Source organism: Macrobrachium nipponense, chromosome 31, assembly GCF_015104395.2.
Source record: "Macrobrachium nipponense isolate FS-2020 chromosome 31, ASM1510439v2, whole genome shotgun sequence".
Taxonomy (NCBI): domain Eukaryota; kingdom Metazoa; phylum Arthropoda; class Malacostraca; order Decapoda; family Palaemonidae; genus Macrobrachium; species Macrobrachium nipponense.
Genome location: NC_061093.1, coordinates 15,972,893 through 15,986,043, shown reverse-complemented (window position 1 = coordinate 15,986,043; position 13,151 = coordinate 15,972,893).

Genomic DNA, 13,151 nt, shown 5'->3' with positions numbered 1-13,151 from the left:
TTCTTTCTGGCTTTGTGAGGTCATCAAGCAGGCCCATGACTCATCTCAGGAGGAAACTAGCCTCCTTTCTTGTTCGAGACACCTGAAATCAGAAGCTATCTCTTGTCTTTCAGAAGATTTTTTCTATTGGATTTCAGGTAGAGGGTCAGGGTCTAGCATAGCCAGACTACCTTTACCTTATTCCACCAAAGGAATCTTGTCCACACATCCTTGGATACTTGTGCAAGCACTATCAGAGCCTGGAAGTGTGAGGTGCAAATGTTCTCTCCTTGCATCCTTTTCACTATAAAGAGCAGCATCTAGACTGAAGTACATGCTAGAGTTGGATGAGATACAATTGTGTACAGTGACTTACATCCAAGTAGTTTTAAAATATATCTGGTCCTTCTTTTAACAATGAGGAAGGACATGGTAAAGGCTTCTTCTGAACCCACTACAGTGGTCCCTCGAGATACGAAATTAATCCGTTCCGAGGCGGCTTTTGTATCATGAGCTTTTCGTATCTTGAACCGCATTTTACATGTAAAATAGCTAATCCGTTCCAAGCCCTACAAAAACACCCCAATAAATTTTATAATAAGGCTAAATTGACCAATATACAATGAAATACTACAACAATTTGGACCATTCAATACCTAACTTAATACGTACTAGTACTAATATGTACGTACCTGTAAATAAAGTGTATTAGTGTACATGGTATACAAGAAATACTGTACGTACATACGTATGTATGTAGTAAAATGTGGAACCTTACCTTTCGAGTGAGGCTATCTCCGAAAGTGGCGACAGAGGAGGAGGACAAATGGCAGAAAACTTCTTATAGTACGAACACTTAACTTTACGAAACACATTAAAAAATGTCAGGGAACATAAACTAAACTTTACGAAACACATTAACAAAACTGTAACACTTAACTTTACAAAAAACTTAAAATTAATTTTTTTTTCTTTTTTTGATTTTCACATTTTTTTACTTTTTTTTTTTTTTTTTTTTTTTTTTTTTTACAAAATTTCAATTTCTTCACCACTTTCAACTTTCTGTTTTTTTGTAGTATCAATTGGATCTTCCTTTTTGCTTACTCCTACTAAAGGCCTCTTTAAAAAATAACTATCCAAGGAAGATTGCTTCTGCCTACTTTTCACAATGATCCTGAAACGACTCAGGCAAATGTTATCAAACTGTGCAAGCATACGACCTGTGTAAGCCTTTTCGGGATGTCTCTTTTCTACAAATGATTGCACCTTATGAAAAGCGGCTAGAGCATCCTTAATTTCTGCCGTTGTCATAGGGTCGTCCTCCTCCTCCTCGCCGCTGCTAGAGAACTTCTTGAACAACGTTATGTTGCATGGCCTCCAACTCCTTCAGGTCATCCATCATAAGCTCCTCTTGGTGCTCCTCGAGAAGGTCATTGATGTCGTCCTCGTCAACGACCAGCACCATGGACTTGCCGAGTGCAACGATCTCGTCAAGATCTGGTTGCGAAACAGTTTCAGGATCATCAACTGTTCCTGAATCTGCAGCACCAGCTTCGTCCACGTCGAATCCCTCGAAGTCTCTGGCTGATACGGCATCAGGCCAGAGTTTCCTCCACGAAGAATTCAAGGATCGCCTCGAAACCTCCTGCCAAGCTTGATCGACGAGTCGGATGCATATGACAACATCAAAATGCTCCTTCCAAAATTCATGCAAGGTGAGGTTTGTGGTATCGGTGATGTCGAAACATCTCTTGAAAAGATGTTTCATATACAGCTTCTTGAAGTTCGATATCACTTGCTGGTCCATGGGCTGGAAGAGAGGGGTGGTGTTAGGCGGAAGATAAAGAACCTTGATAAACGAATACTCTGCTAGGATATCTTCCTCGAGGCCAGGAGGGTGAGCAGGGGCAATGTCCAACATCAGCAGACATTTCAGAGGGAGGCGCTTCTCTTCCAAGAATTTCTTCACTGTTGGGCCGAAACACAGATTTACCCACTCCGTGAACAAAAGTCTCATTACCCAGGCTTTTGCATTAGCCCTCCACATCACCAGAAGCTTCTCCTTTAGCACTTTGTGGGCCTTGAAGGCTCGAGGAGTCTCCGAATGATAGACCAGTAGGGGCTTCACCTTGCAATCCCCACTGGCGTTCGAGTAAAGTGCGAGCGTAAGCCTGTCTTTCATAGGCTTATGCCCGGGTAGCTTCTTCTCTTCCTCAATGATGTACATCTGACGAGGCATTTTTTTTCCAAAAAAGGCCAGTCTCATCACAGTTTGAAGACTTGCTTAGAACTGTAGCCTTCCTTGATTGTCATCTCATCGAACGTCTTAATAAAGGTTTCGGCCGCTTTCGTGTCCGAGCTGGCTGCCTCCCCATGCTGCACCACCGAATGGATGCCAGTCTGTTTACAGAATTTTTCGAACCACCCATGAGAAGCCTTGAACTCTGGGGTTGGCGTCGATGTCCCTTCTCCTTTGTCGTCTTCGGCCTGGGCAATCAAATCGCCGAAAATAGCGCTGGCCTTGTGGGAGATTGCTGTCTTGGTTATCGTATCGCCAGCGATTTCTTTGTCTTTTATCCAGACAAGAAGCAGCCGTTCCATCTTGTCGTGCACGTGGCTCCTCTTGCTAGACAAAATAGTCATGCCCTTAGAAGGTGCATCTGCTTCGATGGCATCCTTCTGCTTAAGGATGGTGCCTATTGTCGACGGATTTCGGCCATATTCCTTGGCGATCACACTCAATCGCATGCCAGCGTCATACTTTTTTATTATTTCCATTTTTGTCTCCAAAGAAAGCATCCTCTTCTTTCCTACTTCAACTTTCTTGGGATCCATGACTACGTATATACTGTACGTAATTAAGTTATGTAGTACGTATATGTATGTAGTAAAGTTCTCACACAACACGATAAAGTAGTACTACAACGAAATCACTAACGAATTTACGTTAATAAACGAAATCGTATAGAACAAACGAATTCCGCGCGCTTACATATCGATGATGCCGCCGAGTGGCTGAAAAAGCACGCCACTACGTAGATGCAAGATGGGATCATGGGAGAGATGCTGACCAATAGGAGAGCAGGATCTTATGGCGGTGACTAGCATCAGGAACCAATGGGAGAGCGGGAGGATGGTGGCAAGTCTACTAAGTTGGCGGCGCGCAAGTTTTAAAATTGTTATCGGTGATCCAGGTGAATCTCGGGACTTTACAGCAACAACCTTTCGTATCTTGAACAATTTTCGTATGTAGAGCAAAAAAAATCTTCGTATTTGCTTTTGTATCTCGAGTTTTTCGTAAGTTGAGCCTTCCTTATGTCGAGGTACCACTGTAATTGGTAACTGCCAGAGTAAGCTTCCCACTGTCTTGACAGCTCATATGGGGGATGTCATGGTTCTCTGGAATTAATCATTATTTAATTTAACTCTCATTCCAGGGTCTCCACCCCAGGGACCTACTGATCTGGCCAACCAATTAACCAATTGGTAAGAGGTTACAGGAGTCATGACATTCCCTTCTTGCTGGCATGACATTTCAGTGGAACCAATTCCATATACTGGCAGGAAATAAACCCCTCCTAAGAGGCAAGTCCCCTACTGTGAAGGGTGAAGAACATTAACAAATTTTTTGTCTCCTACTATGAAAGGTTGGGAACAAGCAAATTTTTAAATCACTTATTATGAAAGGTGAGGAAAAAGCAACAATTTTGTAAGTCTCCTAATATGAAAGGCGAGGAACAAGTAGCACATTTTTTGTCTCCTACTATAAAAGGTGAGAAGGAAGTAACAAATTTTTTAAGTCTCCTACAATTAAAGGTGAAGAACAAGCAACAAGTTTTGTAATTCTCCTAGTATTATGAAAGGCAAGGAACAAGTAACAAATTTTGAAAATTTTTTGTCTAATACTATAAAAGGCCAGGAACAACTAGCAAATTTCGTGTGTCACCCACTATGCAAGGTGAGGAACAAGAAAGAGTTTGGAAGTCTAACACTATAACAGACCTGTCAAGGAGATTCATAAATCCAAGGCAGAATGTCATATTTTACTGAAATTCATCCAATAATTCTCAATATATTCCATTTTATCTATCTACTAAGAACATAGATGCATAATTTCATGTATAAATACACCAAAATTAAAGAAAAATACATACTTACAGGCGGTCCCCGGGTTACGACGGGTCCGGCTTACGACGTTCCGAGGTTACGACGCTTTTTCTTAAATATTCATTGAAAAATCCGCCCTGGGTTACGACGCTTGTTCCGAGGTTACGACGCTGATGCTTCCAACGCTCCGAGTTTACAACGCTTTTAAAAAATGACAATTTGTCGAAAATTGCATTTTTCCTAACTATACAAACCTGAGGTCCTTTAACAATAGGAAGGTAACTAGCGGCAGCTGGGACGGTCGTAAGCTTCGAACAAGGGGAGAACGGTAGTTAACTGCTTGTCCGATCGTGCGTGCGCCCGCGCGCCCGAGAGGTGAAGAATCACTTTTGCTTTAGGCCCATGCAAAAAGTTGCAGAGTGAGGGGTGGCATGAGGTGGGACTATATGTAAAGGACCTCAGGTTTGTATAGTTAGGAAAAATGCAATTTTCGACAAATTGTCATTTGTTCCGATACGTAATACAAACCCTCGGTCCTTTAACAATAGGAAGACTCACTTCTTGGTGGGAGGAATCTGAGTCTTTTTGGTGAACAGACTGGTGTTCGTCCAACCCTGGAGTGCCTCCCTGGTCGTAAGAGCAAGGGAGGGATCCAAACCTCTGTCCGATTGATCGGGGTGTGCACCGCAGGATCAATGGTCAGACCTCTGGGACAAGTACTTAGAGAGAGGCAAGCGTATCTCTTCGTACCAGCAAGCAAGAACTTGTTCCTGTTTGCAAGAGACAATCATAAAATGATGGGTTGTCTCAAGTTGGCATCCACTTCCTCCCCCTTGTTGGAGGAAGTGGTGAATATTTACTCCTATCCCTACTGAAAGGGATAGGATGGTGCTCTATTGAGTAGCTCACCTGCATCTCGTCCTTACCCAGCAGGGTGACGACCGTGTCCCTCTACCCAGAGGTAGAGGGAAGAAAAAGATGGGAAGAGGAGCCAGTCACACTCTCATTCCTCATCCATTCTTACGGTCACACCAGGACTCGATGCTGTTCAGCCTGCGAGGGTCTGGGTTAACTACACAACGTGTTGAGCAACCACCACGGTTCCCAAGGAAAAAGATCCAAGGAACTGTGGGCAATATCCTGAAGGTAGAAGGAGGTGCATGCGGTCCGGTTGGACCAGGCGCCTGCCTTCATTACCTGCGCCACGGAGAAGTTCTTGCGGAACGCGAGAGAATGATGAAGAGGCGTCCACACTCATCCTGGCTGTCCGAGGTTTTCTTCAGACAGCTCCGTCGCGCCTTCACAGGACAAAGCAGCATAGCCTTCGTATCGGAGGCGGTGAAGTCCATTAGGGAGGGTATTGTGAAGGACTCGAACCAATTGTCAGTTACCGAAGGGTTCTGAGTCTTCGCTACGAAGATCGGTACGAAATCGAGCGTCACAAATCCCCATCCCTTTGTGCTTGACTTCTCAAGAGAAGTCATGCAGTTACCTAAGACGAAAAGAAGGGAATAGTCGTATGACCTATCCCTCTTCTCGACTTTGGTTATGTACAGTACTCATACTGACAAGCTATTAAGACGAAGTAATGATTGCTCTGGAACAACTGAACTAAGTCCACAGCATAGTTCGTAACTGACTCGGGCGCTCTGACAGCTGCCGACTGACTGTTTCGGAATCGGCAAGTTGTCCAAGCATCCGGGTAAGTCACGTGACCTTCGCCCTTTAAAGAGTTATGCTGAGAGACCAAACAAATAAAATATTTGTTAGTCACCGATGCCGGACGGCGCGGCGATGATTCTCTTAATGCATAAGCTCAAAAGACGAAAGTCAATTGCCTTCAAAAGACCGAGGTCCCTGATGGCAAGAAAATCTCATAGACGTTGAATCTCAGCTTAAGGAGAAAAAACACTATGTGACGTTGAAGACGAAGGTAGGCAATGAATGCAACCTACGTCTTCCAGCTGAATCGAGAGAAGGAATCTCAAGATTCTAAACCTGTGCTTACAAATGACTGAAAACGCTAACCGCCATTTCATTGCTGTCCGGTGTGCAGTGAAAGTGGGCGTTCTTCCGTAATGAAACACAGGGGAGAGCCGCCTGAAGAACTGCTTCTCATGGGCTGAACGTTTGGAAGTAGAGCTGGCAGGTGTGGGAGTAGGCGATGTCTTTCAATACATCTGCTAATCCGGGGTGAACAATGAACAATTGCACACCTCCGAATACAAGATATTTTGAGGACAAACTCAGATTCCGCAAAAATCATTCGCATTATCGAGATACGATGCAGCAAGAGACTATTACAGAATTCTGTTACCGTGCGGTAAACAGAAAGATGAGAGTCGAATAGATATCTCTGTTTAAAATTCTCGCAATACCGAAGACGATGAATACTAGCGTCACAGCAGTAGATGGTCATTCATGTATGCGAGAATCCCCATTAATCAGAGACTTAAGTCCGTGATTGTTGGGCAGAGATACGGTTGGTATTCAATCAAAGCAGGTGAGAAAGACATAACCAACCGTCTATCTCAAAGCGGCAGCTGGCACTGAAATGCCTCGGGCAATTCAATACGCAGTAGCTGTCGCTGACTCGTCATCCTGAGTTGCCAAGTAATCCTTTCCACGAAGGAATGCGTTCGGCTAGAACCACTGAGCATAAAAAGATATGCTCGAGCAATTATATTTATGCGAAACGAATTTCGGTAAATATAAAAGCTTAAATGGTGTTGTTGTGACAACACCACAAGTATATAAAATTGAAACTGGAAACTCCTGGGAGGTTGCAGGCAACCCGAGTTGCAGTTCAATTAGAATACTTTTCGTCTAAGTCGCAATCCGTAGAATAACCAGGATATGCGCCTACCCCTCGGACCATTCAACTGCTTAGCAGAATCATGTCGCGAGGTTAATATACGTAGTATATTTGTAGGATTCTGAACAACGATCTCCATCCTAAATTCTTTCCTTCAAGAAAACAAAATAAGGATTGGAGATCGACCACCTTCGGTCTCTATCAAAGAGAGTGAAGAAGTCTTCCTCGAAGGAAAGCTTCAATGGTGAACAGAATACTAAGACGATAGTTCAAGCCAAACTGGATATTCCCGTCCGTTCTTCTCTATTCCAGGTTGGTCGCCTATTGTGAGATAGTCTTCTTTCAGCAGCAGTCTTCTTCCTAATGCTAGAAATTCCAGGAATTCGAGCATAGGCGAGGTTCCCGATTATCGTGTAACATATCGGGGATTCTCGTCTCGCTCACTTTGGACCGTGGTCTCGCCTAAGTGTTTGGAGATCGTAAGAAACTCTAACACTCTGAATGCGCTAGAAATTCCGTAGAATTCTAAGCAGTCTGCGAAACCCCCACCGAATTCGTCAAACGATATCGGCTGGTGGTCCTCTCGATTCCCGTAGAAATCGAGAATGGGGCAGGATCCCTCCTCAACGACCGGGGCTTACGTCAGGTAGGACCCGAAGGTCCCCCCGGTAGCGCAGTCCCCAACGTGGAATCCTACAGAGAAATATCTGTAGGATCCCTCCCCTTTCCCTCGTAGCCGTAAGGAGAGAGGGAATGGGGGAGGAATTGGATACTCGCTCGCCTTCCGAGTGGAACTAGCAGTTGGAGAAGAGTAGGAGCAGCCATCGCCTTGCAGCGATGGCCTCTCAGAGTCTGAGAAAACGTATCGTCAGGAGAAAACGTTTTCCCGAGGAGGGTTACGAACTCTCACTGTAGGTAAGGGTCTGCCGCCACTGAACGTCGTCTGGGTGGGGCTGATCGACACCTGACAGGAGAGAGCCGATACCGTCCTCCGACTCATTCCAGTCCTCGTCGAGGTCGAAACCTCTCAGGAGGACCGAAGGATTATTTAAATACGGTGTCCGAAGACACGTAGAAACGCCGCTGTCGCAGTAGAGGAGGTGGAAGTAGCTTGATCGACCGGCCAGAACTGAGAGAGCCTTCTTGTCCGGAGACGAGAGACTCTGGTTCAAGACAGAATCGGCAAGCTCCGATCGCGGCAAACCCACCGTCGGTTTGGGTTCCCTCTCGGGCCCCAAAACGACTCGAGCAGAGACATGGGCTCTGCTGGTGGGAGCGGCGATCCTTCCCCCAGGTCGTTGTGCTGACGAATCAGTGCAATAACCTGGGCAAAGTTACTCTGAATCTCGGAAGTTACAGCGTCTTGAGGAGTAGGATCGTCCAGTCCCTCCAACAAGAGCAGCTCCCAAGACCCTCCTCCTTCAGAAGAAGGACCAGCAACAGATCCCTGACAGTTGCCTCCAATCACTTGCGAGTACGTCCTGGCTGGTTCTAAGACAATACCTGGCACGTGCGGCGTCGTGACGGGATCGTGAGCGGCGCAATCTCACGATCACTCCTATATACCTCGCTCTTCCTGGCGTATGCCAAGGAAGTTGAAGGTAATCGGAGAGGACAGACAACTGACGCTTACCCCCTCCCCCCCCCTGACGGTCGCCTCCAATCACTTGCGCGTAACTCCTGCGGTTGGTCCCCTAAGGAACCATACGTGGCACGTGCGGCGTCGTGACGGGATCGTGGCGGCAGCACCTCTCACGATCACTCCTAGCTACCTCGCTCTTCCCGGTGTAGCCCGAGGAAGTTGAAGGTAGTGGAGAGACAGACCTGACGCTCCCCCCCCGCTCGCTGGCAGGACCAGCGTACGTGGGGGGCTGCAGCCGATCACCAACCCGCGGTGGGGATCGATCTGCAGGCCTGGCCGTGCCGCTCACCTGTGGCGAGCGGCTCGACTGAGCACGTCGACCCCGGTCCCGTGCGTCAGACGAGCTGCTGCTGGTCACCGTATCCGCCCGGTCCCTGTGGGAGCGGCGGTCAGGTGACCTGCAGAGCTCGCTTTCGCGGTGAGACCGGTGAGCGTCCTCGCGGCACGTCAAACCGCTGGTACCAGCCGAGGCTGGTACCGTCGGTCGAGGGGACCTGGGGGACCTCTTCCCAGCCTCAACCTGTGGCCGGTCAGAGACCGTCACGTCCACCCGAGGTACCGGCTGGTCGCTACGAGAGCGGCCGCTGGCCTGGCGAGAGTCACCTGAGCGGCTCTCGACAGTCTTCTGCTCCGTGCCTCGGTCATGACGCTGAGCGAACTCAGGCGTCTTAACTTTGGCTGCACTGTCACCCGAAGGAGACCGTACACTCGGAACTTCTCGCGGACGAGAAACCGAGCCGGTACCTGGCTTAGCAGCAGAGCTGCCAAGACCAGGCGAGGGTGTACCAGCGGTAGCCAGCACACCCTTGGTCCCCGTCTTCTTCTACTTCTCAGAAGGGGAGACGGGCCCCGTTCCCGAAGGAACAGGAGGACCAGCAGAAGAACCCCCCCGTCACACCGGAGTGTGACGAGCCCTTCGAAGTCCCGAAGGAGTCTTCTTAGGGGGAAAACCCCGGTTACCAGCTGGTCGCTGCGAGAGCGGCCGCTGGCCTGGCGAGAGTCACCTGAGTGGTTCTCGCCAGCCTTCTGCTCCGTGCCGTGGTCTTGGCGCCGAGCGAACTCTGGCGCCGAAACTTTGGCTGCACGGTCTCCCGAGGGAGAGCGTACACTCGGGATCTCCCGCGAACGAGAGACCGAGCCGGAACCTGGCGTAGCGGCATCGCCGCTAGCACCAGGCGAGGAAGTACCAGAGCTAACCGATACTCCTCTGGTCCCCGTATATCTTCCTTACGGAAGGGGAGACGGGCCCCGCTCCCGAAGGAGCAGGAGGACCAGCAGAAGGACCCCCGTCCCACCGAGGTGGGACGGGCCCTTAGAAGTTCCCGAAGGAGACTTAGGGGGGGAGGCAGCCTTCTTCTTCTTCGGCTTATGGGCCTTAGAAGTCGAAGGGGAAGAGGCAGCAGCAGACGAAGACGAAGATGACACCTTCCTCTTCTTCGTCAGCTCACGCAGGACAGTCGTCAGGTCCTCCATCCAGGCCGGAGTCGGGCCTATTGCCGAAGCAACACGGCCCGACTGCACCTGTCCGGAAGGACCTGGGACTGGGGAAGACACACCATGGGCAGGACCAGCATGGACAGGCGCAGGAACCAGGAGCGACAGGAACAGCAACCAGCTCAGGAGCGGCAGGAACAGCGGCAGCGGTAAACACAGAAGGGACAGCCAGTGGCGGGAACCACATCAGCGACAGGTACGGCAGGCCCAGCCATCGCCTCGTAGAATCATCGGCAGCCAGCGGGACCTGGTACTGGCGGCCGGTCCAGGGGCGAGCTGCTGGAACAGCGGAAGTCTGGGGCAGGCAACACGAAGAAAACACAGGCGACGGCGGCATACCCCTCCTCAGTACGGCGGCGACCGGCCCTAGAAGCGGCAGACGGCGTCACCGACACAGCATGGGGAGTGTAGACCAGCGGGGGGAAGCAGCATAAGCGGCCGTGAAGGTTGTAGTGGAGACCGCTCCAAGGTCACCGCCCCAGACCTCGCTAGACGCTGTAGCAGATCGTGGATGCTAGGCACGCCCTGCAGCCGCAGTGGCCCATACCTGTCCAAGGTCGTCTCCCACGGATGTAGCACCTGCGGTAGCACAGACAGATTAGTAAGAGGGGTTCCCTCACGCACGGGGGGGAGACATGCCCCACCCCGCCCACCCCCAACGGAAGGAAGAGCCCCAAATACAAAATACGAGGAAGCTGAGCGGGGGGGGCAGGAAAGAAGACGAAGAATCGGATACCAAGGGAGTCGCGGGAGAGCTTTCCGACGACTTCCTGGCAGACCTTCGCTTTCTTCCCCTACCCCCGCACAGCAGTGAAAAGTAATATGAAAATGAAACAGAATACTTGGCCACTTGCGATTCACTTCATAGAACTTAAAGGGGGAAAGATCAATTCCCGGGTAAGAGCGGAAACTTGATCCATAATAATATGATGCTATCATAAATATATATGAAAATGAACAATACTGCACTTGCGATTTTCACTTTCACAGCAATAAATCGTAAGGATTAATTCCCGGGTAAGAGCGGAAATTGATCCAAAATTAAATTTGATGCAATTAATAAATGAAAATGAAAAGAAAACTGCATTGCAAATCCACTTTCATTGCATTCTATTCATACAAAATAAGAGGCTCGTGCCGAGCGCAATCAAGCTCTCGGCAACGAACGCACAGGGCAAAAATATAATGAAAAAGAGTACTTACATCTTTCAATTACACACTTTCGCCCAAAATACATGACTCGGCGCGAGCGCGCTCGCCCTCGGCACCGAGACATAATTCAATTCAATTTCATGAAAAGAGCGGAAATCGCCGCCTCTACGGCGATAGCTCCATGTTGATTCATAATTAAGTAATGAAAATGAAAACAGTGTACTTACAGTTTCATTTTCAAGATCAAACAAACCATTAGTAGAAAACACAATATAAACAAAGCATACGACGATGAAACGGGCAGAGAGCGATGACGAACACGTCCTTCACACCCGCGGCCGAAAGCAAAAGTGATTCTTCACCTCTCGGGCGCAGCGCACGATCGGACAAGCAGTTAACTACCGTTCTCCCCTTGTTCGAAGCTTACGACCGTCCCAGCTGCCGCTAGTTACCTTCCTATTGTTAAAGGACCGAGGGTTTGTATTACGTATCGGAACAAACACATATTATGATAAGATAAGAATCCTTTATAGTTTAGCACAGTTTCTCTCTCTCTCTCTCTTTGTATTTTCCAAGAAAATAATCACTATAATTTTTTTTTCTCTCTCTCTCTCTACTACAAAGATGTATGTTTGTTAGTATGATAAATAAATGATTTACTATTTTCAAATATTAATATTAATTTATACAGCAATAATATCAATTCATTAAAGAAAATACCATAGTGAATTGAGTAAGATTTTAGCTTATATTTAAAAATTATCGAAGAATGAAGGAAATCCCAGTCTTCTCTGTAACCTTTCCAGGTACTAAAACTGTCAGATATATATCATGTTCTGTGACAGCCAAAAGGGGGAAGAGCTGCAGTGTTGCAATCAGTGGTCCTGACTTCCCCCCCCCCTCTCTCTCTCTCTCTCTCTCTCTCATTTACTGAGACTCGATATTTTTTATGTACTTGTACTTTTTGTTTTTAATACTTTCAAATAATAATAATAATAATAATAATAATAACTGTAATTACAAAATTCATATGTGATAGTATTTTAAAGAAATACAATACGTACTAATCTATCCATGTCACTTTTAATTAAGGTTAACTCTCTCTCTCTCTCTTTTGCCACACAAGATAATAATGAGTCATAGTGGTAACGCCCTCCCTCTCTTTCGCTGGAAGCGTTATAAACAAAGAGAGATAAACACTCTCTCTCTCTCTTTTACCGAGATGAAAGAATTTTTATGGTACTAGTATGTAAAATGTTTATTGATAATTTCAGTTATTTAATAATAATAATAATAATAATAATAATAATAATAATAAAACTTTAATTACAAAATTCATAATGGTCGTATTTTAGAGATGAAAATGACCTTTCCATTTCACTTGTAAGGATAATTCCTCTTTCTTACTGAGATGAGAGAATTTTTATGGTAGATGCACGTGTTATATTTTCAAATAATAATAATAATAATAATAATAATAATAATAATAATAATAATAATAATAATAGAAGTAGTAATAATACGATAAATAATTTCAAAAGAAAATTCTTCCCTTTGTCTTTTTCTGTATCAATTTCCCCACCTCAACTCGAGTGACACTCAAGCTTAACAATGCCATACAATGGTCAACGAATTTAATGGTTTTATGTAATCTCTCTCTCTCTCTCTTACTGAGATGAGATAATTTTCATGGACGTGTATGTAATAAGTTTATCATTAATATTTTCCAATAATAATACTATAAGTACAAAATTCATATCTGAGTATTTTAAATACAATAATCATTCCATTTCTCTCTTTTAAACAACTCTCTCTCTCTCCACAAGATACTTGTCATACATTTGGTGTTTCTATTTCTTCCTTTTATCTCTCTCGCTCTCAGCAAAAGAATTGATAGAGAGACAAACATAATTGCAGTCCTCTCTTTCTCTCTTCTCTGGAGAAATATATGTATTTATGGGA